Source organism: Octopus sinensis, unplaced genomic scaffold, assembly GCF_006345805.1.
Source record: "Octopus sinensis unplaced genomic scaffold, ASM634580v1 Contig14807, whole genome shotgun sequence".
NCBI lineage: Eukaryota > Metazoa > Mollusca > Cephalopoda > Octopoda > Octopodidae > Octopus > Octopus sinensis.
The window spans coordinates 12,501-22,500 of NW_021833403.1; the positions used below are offsets into that span (position 1 = coordinate 12,501).

Genomic DNA, 10,000 nt, shown 5'->3' on the forward strand with positions numbered 1-10,000 from the left:
AAGACTAGGACCTGGCACCTGATAAAACCAGTGTTTGAAAATGATCACATCTCACTCCTCTGAAACTTCCCCATTCAAACTGACTGAAAGATAGATGTGGATATACCAGGCATTATATTAAAGGACTTGAGACAAAAATCACGTTTCCTCATTGATATGACTATCCCAATTGACATAAATGTATGTGTCAAGACCGCCCACAAACTGAGCAAGTATAAAGATCTTGAAATAGAAATTGGCAAAATGTGAAACTTCAAAACTAAAGCAGTACCTGTTTGTCATAGGTGCCCTAGGAATGATAGCAAAAGGGACTGATTGCTACCTAGCTCAGATACCAGAAAATCCCCAAAATGACAGAAATTAAAAAAAATAGTGCTCATGGGAACTGGCCATATCCTACGTAAAATACTATGTAATCTTAAATTTTAAAACACACTTACGATTTTCTGATGCTTTTTTAAACATTCTCTAGAACAACACTATGTGCAAAACCAAATATATGACGCCCTAGGCGTAACAGTAACTTGAACTTCTAACTTGTCTCTTGAAGTCTCTAGGTGAGACTTGGAGTCAACTTGAACAAATACAAAGCAAAAGTCAAACAAATAATAATAATAATAATAATAATAATAATAATAATAATAATAATAATAATAATAATAATAATAATAATAATAATAATAATAATAATAATAATAATAATAATAATGATGCTGCTGCTGCTGATGAAGATGATGATCATGATCATGATGATCATGATGATCATGATGATTTCATTTATTTGCCACAAGGGCGAAGAATGAGGGAAGAATGAGGCGAAGAAAGACCGACGTAAAGCATGTGGAGTTTACATATAATTACATGATTAAAATAGAAAAGAAAGAATGTGTCCACGGTATACACTGAAAAAGAAGGGTCATATGAATAGCATATAAAGGTTTCTTTGTTTTAAAGAAAAGGGTGATGGAGAGGATAATAAAAATATAATTGAAAAAGAGATTGAAATAACGGGAGGTGAAATATCAATATTGAATGAACTAATCTCTTGAAACGATGTAAAATTCAGAAAATATAGATTCTCACCAAGAAAACTGCTTCCAACAAAAGAAACACTGCAACAAAATGTCTTAGCAAAAGCTAAAAGAATACGAAGATTTGAGAAGAGAAATTTTTACAAGCAAAATAAGCTGTTCCCATCCAAAGCGAAAACATTCTACAGAGAAATAAGAAAGGAGAAAATAACTGTTGAAGACCCCCATCTCCTCCCACGGAAGAAGTTTAAAACCTTTGGAAAAATATCTGGAGTAATGAAAAGACAACGAAAATGCAGACTGGATTAGACACACAGAAGGATCCTAGTAAAATTTACCAGAAAAAGCATGGGAAGACATCACAATAGCAGACCTAAGGATGACACTCAGGAAGGCTCATAAGTGGAAATATCCTGGAAATGATAGGATACCAAATTTCTGGCTCGCCACGATCCCGTGAGCAAATTAAAATTTAGCCCAGTTATTCAATGAAATTATGAGAGATTCTACAAAAACACTAGATTGGTTAGCAAGATGTATTACTTACCTACTCCCGGAGAATAATGAAACCAAATTTCCCCAAAGCTATCAGCTCATAACATGTCTATCTACCACGTATAATATTTTAACATCCATCCTCGTGAAGAAAACACAAATTTATGGAACAGAACAGTATTTTCGAAACTGAACAAAAAAGGATGCCGATGAAGCTCATGTGGATGCAAAGACCAACTCTTAATCAATCGCAGGATCCTTGAGAACTGTCATAACAAACGCAGAAATCTCAGTTCCCTATGGATTGATTATAAAAAGGCCTTTGACAACATACCACATTCATAGATCTTGAAATCGCTGGATATCTTCAATATTTCTCCTGTGATTTCAAACTTCCTGAAGCATAACATGTCAGTGTGGAATACGAACCTCAAATTATAGCACTCTAATGAAATTCTAACCACAAAAAAATATTAATATCAACTGCGGCATTTTCTAAGGCAACTCACTTTAACCTTTAATTATTTGCACAGCCCTAATACCTCTTACAAGTGAACGTAATAGGAGAGGGTATGGGTATAAAATTGGCGATATGAAAATAATTTATTGTATATGGATGACTTAAAACTCTATGGCAAAGACAATAATGAGCTTGAAGGACTACCACGTACTGTGAAAGCATTCAGTGATGATATAGGGATGAAATTTGGTCTTGATAAATATGTCAAGGCCGCTTTTCAGAAAGGGAAATTGAAAACCTCACATTCAGTGATGTTGGATGTTGACACAATTATAAAACAACTCGAGTAGGAACAAACTTGAAAGGCCTCGGAATAAATGAGGGCTCTGGCATTCAGCATGCAAGCATGAAAGATAAGATCAGGAAGAAATGTTACGGGAGAGTTCGAGCAGTCCTAAAATACGAGTTAAATGCAAGTGAAAAGGTTTTAGCTATAAATTCCTTAGCAGTTCAGGTTGTTATTTACAGTTTCAATGTATTGAACTGCAATATGACCGAAATAAGGGAGATCTCTTTAGAGTGGATTTGTTCTCCACCTTGGAGTACTAGACGGGATTAGTGGAGGGCAAGAGCGACGACGTACTCGGAGAGGTCCTGGGCGCCTTAGAGGATCAACTGGCTGGTCTCTTCCGGAGGACTTTCGGGCCGAGAACTATGGATAACTTCCAGAAATCCTTGGCCTGGTAGTGTTACCGAGGGCACTCCCGGTTCGAGATAAGCTCTACAGGCACGTGTGTGCAGTCAGTTGGGCTTGTCCGAGATACACACGAAACGATGAAACCGTTCTGCATGCTCCAGTACAGTGCCCGCGCATTGCTGATTGGTGGAGCTTTGTCGAACAGTTATTGTCATGTGTAGGACGGATCCGGTTATCGTTCGAGTCCATTGTGAAGATCGCCCCGCCTCCTTCCTTTGGCCGAGAAGGGAAGGCAATTTTTCTCTGACTGGCAGCTATAGCAAAAGAGGTTGTGTGGTAGACGAGATTGAAAGGGTTAAAGAAGGCGGCGAGCTGGCAGAAACGTTAGCACGCCGGGCAAAATGCTTAGCCGTATTTCGTCTGCCGTTACGTTCTGAGTTCAAATTCCGCCGAGGTCGACTTTGCCTTTCATCCTTTCGGAGTCGATAAATTAAGTACCAGTTATGCACTGGGGTCGATGTAATTGACTTAATACCTATGTCTGTCCTTGTTTGTCCCCTCTATGTTTAGCCCCTTGTGGGTAATAAAGAAATAGGTATTTTTCGATGCTATTATTATTATTATATTATTATTATCATTATTATTATTATTATTTTTATTATTATTATTATTATTATATATTATTATTATTATTAATTATTATTATTATATATTATTATTATTATTATTATATTATTATTATTATTATTCAGGTCACTGCCTGGAATCGAACTCGGAGTAATAATAATAATAATAATAATAATAATAATAATAATAATAATAATAATAATAATAATAATAATAATAATTATAATAATAATAATAATAATAATAATAATAATAACATAATCGAAAAAAAGACCTTAGGAATGAGAACCCAGGTTCGAAATTTTCCCAAGACACCTGATGAAGGCTGGAAGGTGTATCAGCCGAAACGTTGTTTTAACAACAAACAAGATGAGGACAAATATCCGTCAAATGTAAATAATGTAAATGATTAACTTTTTTGGGGTTTCACCTGAAAAGGAAAGTGAGGTTGGAGGGGGAGGTACTGTCACCCAATAAGTTCGTTGAAAGATGGGTGAATATGGAAAGAATGACCCGCGTGAATGGGCCCACTCTAAGTGTGCATTGTAGGCCAGAAGGAAAGGAGAAGAAAGGGTGCTTTCTTGAAGAACTGTTGGTGTTAGGGGTCCGAAGTGCGTGAGGTCTCTTTGGTCACATTACGGTGGAACTCCCCCCTATTGGGGAAGCATATTGTTATTTTAACCTGTTTGTTAATCGTTGTGTTTGTTGGCCGTTTACACGTTTAACTTCACTGTCCCTTGTCGGTGTATCGTCCTCTATGTTTTGTGTTCAGCCCTGTAGCCTATAAAGAAAGAATTATTATTATTTTTATTATTATTATGATTATTATTATTATTATTGTTGTTGTTGTTGTTGTTGTTGTTGTTGTTATTATTATTATTATTACTATTATTATTCATTGTCTTTGCACAGCTTCTATCGCTGCCAGTGAACTAAGGTAACACCTCTCGTTTTTTGAGCACCATCCGGAGTATTCGAGCGGTTCCAAGCAGTCCTATTTTCTGCAAGTGCTCCTCCCTTATCGTAGCTATTACTTGCTCCATGTAGCGCTCAAGATTTTTACTCACTGTTTCCAGGGCTCCGACAATTATTGGCACTACTGCTACCTTTTCCATCAACCACAACTGCTTAACCTCCCAAGCTAACCTGTCATATCTATCGGTTTTTCTTTCTTCCTTATCGCATACCTTGTTGTCAGCTGGACATGCTATATCTATGATCCAGCATCGTTTGCTTTCTTTCTCAATTAACACTATGTCTGGTTTCTTATTCTCTATCTCATGGTCGCACTGTATCATAAAAATCCCATAGGATCTTTGCATTATCATTTTCGATGATGCCTTCAGGTTTATGTTTGTACCACTCTTTTGCTCTGTCAAGTTCGTACTTGTTGCAAAGTGTCCAATGGACAATCCTTGTTATATTGTCATGACGTCTCTTATATTCCTTCTGCGCTAGTGGCGTACGTTGACTGGTAATATGCCATACGGTTTCACTATTTTGTCCACAAATTCTGAACTTTCTGATGTGTTGTCTATTCTGTATTTGATGTAATTCGTTGGTAATGCTTGCTCTTAGGCAGCACAAATTAGTCTCCGTTTCCGGTTTTAAATAACTTTTAGTCATTCATAGCCATATTTTTCTCTGTCTGTCTTATCTTCAACATCCCTATGAAATTGTCCATTCATCCACCTATTTTCAGTTTCATTCATTCTCAAGTGCTTGTATAGCGCTTTATCTGTGCAGTCTTCCATCCTACACAAACCTGACCTTTTTACTTCCAATAATAGTGGTTCCGTGGCATTTTTTTACATATCATGCTATGTTGCTTTCTTCTCTCTAACGCTGTGTTCGCATCCAATCAGTCCTCTTCCCCTTTTTTTCTTGGTGCATACAGTCTGTCTGTGTCACTTTTTGGGTGGAGTATCCCATATCTAGTCAGCAACTTCCCTGTATTTCTGTCTCGGCTGTTTAGTTCGTCTACTGTCCATGCGATTACTCCATGATCTATATTTAAGGAGTGAAACCACCAGGTGTTGATAGCTTCAATCTTATTCCGTTCGTTTAATTTCGACTTAAGGATCAGTCTCCAATATCCCCAAGTACTTGTAGCCCGTTCTTCTATCTGCTTCATAGCCTCACCCGATGGTATCGCTAGCCCGGCCATACTTTTGATTTTGTCTCTCTTCAAGACTAACACACCGCACTTTCTCAGTCAGAACTCCATTCTGATATCAGCACTGAAAGTGGCATCTTCCGTAATGAGCAAAAAGGATGTAAACATAGGTCCTATGGTTGAAAAGATCAGCTACTTATCAATAAGATGATTTTGGAAGATTGTCACAGACAACACAAGAACGTATCAATAAGACTATAAAAATGCTGGATTGAGAAGTGTTTGGAAATTTATAAAATAGCACCTACTCTGCGAAACCTCTTATCTGTAAATATACGATCATGGAAAACAACACCGATTTTGAATAGTGACAATCAGTATTTCAATACTAGGGATGTAAGAATTTCATGTGGAATTTTCCAGGGTGACTCTCTATCACCACTCCTCTTTTGTTTAGCCTTAATATCTCTTTCGAAATTGCTTGATGATGTACAATATGGCTTGAAAAGTTTTGATAAAAACGTAAACCTCTTTTACATGAATGATTTGAAGCTCTTTGCAAAAATGACGAACAACTACAAGCTTTACTAGGGATTGTTAAACAATTCAGGACGGAATTTGGCCTCGATAAATGTGCAAAAGCCACCTTTATCAGAAGGGAAATGATAGACACATCCAACATTAACTCTGAACAACAGAATGCTACAAAGGAGAGCTACAAATGCCTTGGGATGTTTGAAGGTGATGTAATCTAACATTCAATGATGAGGGAAAAGATCGGAAAAGAATGCTATCGCAGGATAAGGGCAATACTCAAGACAGAGCTAAAAGCAAGAAATAAGATCAAAGCGATCAATACTTTATCCATACCGGTCGTGACTTACAGATTCAATATCATTAACTGGTCAATTACTGAAATCTGTGGGCATGACAGGAAAATGCAAAAACTGTTAACAATGAATAGAATGCAACACCCTAAAGCAGGTTTTGAACGACTTTACCTGCCAAAAAAAAAGAGAGTGACCATAGACTTTTACAACTGGAATTGACAATGAAGATTGCCAGAGTTAACCTAAACACTTAAAAATCTCTGATGACTGGATGTTACAACTTGTCTTAAAGCATGGAAACAAGAAAACATCATACCCAGTAACAAAACAGGCAATGGAATATCTAAGTGAATTCCTAATACAACAAATTCCAGAATTAGACGTACTAGAAACAAGAACAGAGAAAGCTAAACGTATGAAAACCGGTGCTAACACTGCTGCTTTAGATATTCTTACTGATAAATGGTAAGAGAAACCTCTCAATGGCAAATACCCGAAGAAAGCTAATAATGTTGATGTTGGCAAAGCCCTTACCCATAAATACTTAGCGCCTTCTTACTTAAAATCAACTGCAGAAGGGTTTAGCCACCCAAAATCAATGCCTTTCCACAAGAAGCTACCAGGCCGACATATTAAAAAATAGCAGTGTCCAACATCGTGTATGTAAACGACAAAATGAAACCATTGATCATGTTGTCTCCATGTGCGGCCTTCTTACGCCTACAGAGTGTCTCGACAGACATGATAGAGCAACACATTATATCCACTGGGTAATTTGCAAAATTTGGATCTGCCATATGGTAAAAACAGTGCTTGAAAATGATCACATCTCTCTCCTTTGGAACTTTACCGTTCAAACTGACTGAAAGATAGATGCAAATAGGCCAGACATTATATTGAAAGACTCCAGGCAAAAAACATGCCTCCTCATTGATATGACTGTCCCAATCGATATAAACGTATATGTCAAGACTTACCAAATACTGAGCAAATATAAAGATCTTGAAATAGAAATCAGCAAAATGTGGAACCTGAAGACTAAAACAATACCTGTTGTCATAGGTACCCTAGGAATGATAGCAAAAGGGACTGATTGCTATCTATCCTAGATGCCAGGAAATCCCAAAATGACAGAAAGTCAAAAAATAGTGCTCATAGGAACTGCTCACATCCTAAGAAAATATTGTCTGTGTAATCCCCAAAATATTTAAATCTGTAAACAGTGTCAAAATATGTTTAAATGTACATAGTAGCAAAAAACCTTCTACTGTCATCTTAACATCACGCTATCTTCTTATAATCAAATTGCTTTTAAAACAAACTTCTAATTTTCATGTATTTTCACTGACATCCTCTAGAACAATACTTTGTGCAAAACCAAAAATATGGCAGACTAGTCATAACACCAACTTGAAATTCTAACTTGTTGTCTCTTGAGGTCTCTGGGTGATACTTCGAGTCAACTTGTACAAATACGAAATAGAAGCCAAACATATAATAATAATAATAATCATCATACTACTACTACTACTGCTGCTACTACTACTACTACTACTACTACTACTACTACTACTACTACTACTACTACTACTACTAATAATAATAATAATGATAATAATAATAATAATAATAATACTTTCTACTTTAGAAACTAGGCCTGAAATTTTGGGGGAGGGGACCAGTCGATTACACCGACCCCCAGTGTTTCGCTGGTATTTAAATTGTCGACCCCGAGAGGATGAAAGGCAAAGTCGACCACTGTGGAATTTGAACTCAGAACGTAAAGACGGAGGAAATACCGCCAAGCATTTTGTCCAGCCTGCTAACGATTCCGCATTAATAATAATAATAATAATAATATAATAATAATAATAATAATAATATAATAATAATAATAATAATAATAATAATAATAATAATAATAATTAATTATTTTCCTTCCATATTTTATATGTATGTGTGTTGTATTTTCATTTTTGGGTAGTAGAGTAGTACTGCTGTGAAGTATGCGTGTAAGATAGAAATGTATTCCTCACGTGTCCATTTACGTCTTTTGGGTTGTTTTTTTGCGGGACATGAGGTACAACGTCCGGCCCATTATTTTGACGGTCGTCATTTTCGTAGGGTACCGGTCCGTTTATTTCTGTTGTCACATTATTTCGCCGTGTAGTTTTTCGTACATTTTTTGTTGTAGGTTTAATGTACGTACCGCTCGATTGTTATTCTGGGGTTGAATAGTATTGGTGGCATTTAATTTCTTCGTAGTTCCTTTGTACATGGTGTTTGGGGTCGGAGATGATCGTGATGTTTCACGCATGTTTACATGTGTGTTGCGTTAGAGGTGGAGATGATATCGAGTCAAAATACATCATTTCGTTTCGAAAATAGTAATAAATTTCAATTTGTATTACTTACTCGGATACAGTCCAATTCTTTGTTAGTAAAACTTTGGCTCCATAGGATGTCCTTGTTTTCGATGTTTGTGGATAGGTTTCGGAGCTCTGAATTTTCCTTCTTACATCTTAAAAGTCCCCCGGTGTTCTCTCTTAAAAGTCCCCCGGTGTTCTTCTTAAAAGTCCCCCGGTATTCTCCGGTATTTAAATTATTCTCCGGTATAATTATTATTATAAATCTCCGGGAGATTTAGACTTGGATACAGCAATGAACCCTAATAAATTAGCTAACGTACGAAGATACATTCTCAACACAAAAAAAATATCAGAAATAGAAATAGAACACCTAAAAGAAAACATACACCAGGAAAATGTAGATAGAAGCCACACAACAATGCCCAATAATATAAACACTGAAACTTGTAAAACACGAAGACAAACGCAACATTCCCAACAAACACGATGTAAACAACGAAGGGGAGCCTAATGATTATGATAATAATAAAAAATAAAATAATCAAAGAACTAAAAACCACAGAGCTCAAAATGGACCACCGACCATACCTCCCAAGAATAAAAATAAACGCAATAACAACACCAATTATAAACACATAAACCTAGCCGTCACTGAACTAGCCACTGAAACAAAAAAAATGATATCACTGAACTAAATGACTTGATATACGCAGCAGCCACTGCAGCCACAAAAGAAGCTGGATACTCACCCAAACCCGCCCAAACAAGAGTACCACCACCCAAACAAACCCTGTGGATAAATAACATCCAAAAAACAAAATAAAAAAAATTAGAAAAGACCTGTCGATTCTTAATGAAATCAGCAAACAAGCAACGCTACTGAGCAACAAAAAGAGAACAAAAAATGCTCCGCAAATATAACACCACAGAAAAAGATTTGCCGGAGATAAAAAGAAAGCTGAAGCAAGATATCCTTGCCAAAGCTCAAAGGATCCGCCGGTACGAGAAACGCCAACGCTTCTTTGAACAGAACAAAAAGTTCAACTCCGACCCCAAAAGTTCTACCAAGAACTGGGCAAAAATAAAATAGAAGTCACTGCAGCACCAACGGCAGAGAAATTGGAAGAATTCTGGGGAGAAATATGGTCGGCGAACGAACCACCAAAAAAAAGGAGTATCAAAATAACAAACTCGGCATCTGAACAAATTTGACCCCCATAACAACTGAAGAGGTCACCCAGGCACTGCAAAGACTAAGCAACTGGAAGGCACCTGGGCATGACAAGATCCCCAACTTCTGGTTGAAATATCTAACAGGAATGCACAAAAAGCTGGCTGAAAACTTTAACAACGTACTAGCAGAGCCAGAGACAAT

At 36.8% G+C, this 10,000-nt stretch overlaps 1 long non-coding RNA gene across 1 annotated transcript in view; it reads right to left on the reverse strand.

Annotated features, from left to right (window-relative positions):
- The window catches only part of LOC118761533, a 10,308-nt gene extending 10,304 nt beyond the window's left edge, over positions 1–4 (reverse strand). The window contains exon 1 of the long non-coding RNA XR_004997451.1: positions 1–4. This exon is cut by the window's left edge and continues 90 nt beyond it. This is a non-coding gene — a long non-coding RNA (uncharacterized LOC118761533).
- Positions 5–10,000: the final 9,996 nt, after the last annotated feature.